Genomic DNA, 2,490 nt, shown 5'->3' with positions numbered 1-2,490 from the left:
GGGGAGGGAGGGATTGCATTGGGAGTTATACCTGATGTAAATGACAAGTTGATGGGTGCAGACGAGTTGATGGGTGCAGCACACCAACATGGCACAAGTATACATATGTAACAAACCTGCACATTATGCACATGTCATGTACCCTATAACTTAAAGCATAATAATAAAAAAAATTAAAAAAGAAAAAAAGAAAATGCAACTAATACTGCCAATATTGAAAAATATATATATAAATAAATAAATAAAAATGAGTACTTTTTTTTTTTTTTAAACCATGCTGCAAACACCAGGGAATTTTCTCGCATCTTCACTGTAAAAACCTGAGAGAGAGCTCTGAGAGGTGAAACTCACAAAAGTGTGAGGGCCCTCCTATTACTTGGTTCCCACAGAGTTTTCAACCCTCCAACTTTTCCAATGAAGACTCCAGCAATTCACCAATTACAGTTCAGTTTTCCCTACTGTGTCATTGCTTCCTAAGGATGTTTTTGCTTTTGGGTTTCTGTCCTGGTAAGTTGTAATTTTTTGCATTCACTTGTTTGTCTCTCCAATTTGGGGTTTAGTGGTTTGCCCTGTGACCTCATTTCTGTGATCACTCTAAGAAGAGTTGTTGCTTTTACAGTTTCTTCAGTTTTTTACTTATTGTTAGAACAAAGACTTTCAAATTTCCTATATGCTAAACTGGAAACTAGAAGTCCATATTGTTATTTGAAAGAAAAAAAAAACAAAACAAAACTTCATATCCAAGGAGGAGAGTAAAACTTTGAAAGCAATTCTGAATTCAGTTCTACAGTGTACTATTGGCTTTTCCCAGTTCAGACTAGAACCTTTTTCATAAAGTTTTTTATTTCGCTGGTTTTCTTTTCTGTCTCCATGACTTCCACAAGGCACTTTGTTTTTGCTGGGTTCTATTACCTGTTATTACCTCTTCACTCCTTGAGTGAACAGGGTAGACTTCAGTGTCCTGCTTACATATTAGTTTCTCCAGTCTTTGAGTCAGTTTAGATATTGATGCATCTTGCCCTCTCTACCATTATGAAGATACCTGAAATCACTGTGAGCTTGCTGAAAATTTCAGCTTAAAATAATTTTTCTTTAGCAATGGCCTATTTTTCTGAGTTAGAATGAACAGCATGAATCTTTGAAATTGAGGAACATGACATGCATACTTTATAGTGTTTGATAAAGCTCTCTAACTCATCTTCATTGTGTCTACATGACAGGCTTTTACCTTGAAAAGATGTCCACAAACTCTGCTTGTTCACAAAATTCAGTAAAATCTTGACATCAAGTTTATTTCTTTCCATGTTAGTACATATCTCAAGAAGAAGTCCTTAAGGAGGGCATTACCCCATTTCTCACCAGATCTTCTTTAAACTGGAGTCTCTCTCTCTCTCTCTCTCTCTTTAATGATACAATTATTCTATTTTGCTTTGCAAGGCACAGCCTATTATCAAACAACAACAACAAAAAAAGTGACTACTCTCTCCTATCTTGTTCAGGCATCTCCTACAGGACCTCTGAATGATTTCCTTGTGTTTGTTTATATGCTTTTCTCTCAATAAATTTTGAATTACAGAGAGAACAACAAATACCACTTTCTAATCATTTTTATTTTAATGGTCTCTGGCATAATTTTGTTGAATGAAGGACTTGAGTAACAGTTTTATGACTTGAAGCAGGATATTTCACCATATCAATCCTTACTTTTCTCATTGTGAACTAAGGACAAAAATGCCTCGTTGTCTTATCTCATAGAGTTTAAGGATTAACTAAAACAAATCATGGGAAGATACTATGTGAACTGTAAACTGTCATACAGATGTGAGTGTTATAAGAATAAGAGAGGCATGTGCATACATTCAAATTATCTATCTTCTTATTTCTCCTTTCTTTGCCAGGAGGATGCATAACTAAGCTGTCAAAATTGAAATAAATACAAAAAGTTTAACTAGGAAGATTAAGTGATAAAACAAAATTAAGTTATGTACCTAACAGTAGGTAGATGCATTATGGTTCCATTATTTTAAGTTATATGCATTTGGAGAAATGTATGGAAAGACATTCAAGTCATTATATTTTCAGAAGAGGTTTGCATTCTTTTTTTCACTTTTTTGTGTTTTTTTACAGTGAGCATTTATTATTTTTACAGACACAGAAGAGTAATTTTCAAAAAAAACAAGTTAGAGAAGAGGTAGGGTTGCTTTGATGCTTTCCTTTGCCACTTCTCCCCTGTTCATCTAAAGTCTGCATTATACTTAACCTCAATATGTTATAAAATACTCTTGTAAAGATACCAATGGTTACTTGGTTGCTAAATGCAATAGATTCTTAACCTCTCTCAATTCACCAGACACCCCTGAGCTATTTCTCCAAATTGTTTTTCTCCTTTGGTCTCAGGGACATGTCTTTTTCTTTGTAGTTTTGCTTGTTCATATGATAATTAACTGCCCTCTCTTCAGCTGACATTTCTCGCTTGGTGCTGTTAAAATA

This window comes from Piliocolobus tephrosceles, chromosome 13 (genome assembly GCF_002776525.5).
Source record: "Piliocolobus tephrosceles isolate RC106 chromosome 13, ASM277652v3, whole genome shotgun sequence".
Classification (NCBI taxonomy): Eukaryota; Metazoa; Chordata; class Mammalia; order Primates; family Cercopithecidae; genus Piliocolobus; species Piliocolobus tephrosceles.
Note: the sequence above shows the minus strand (reverse complement) of the source record.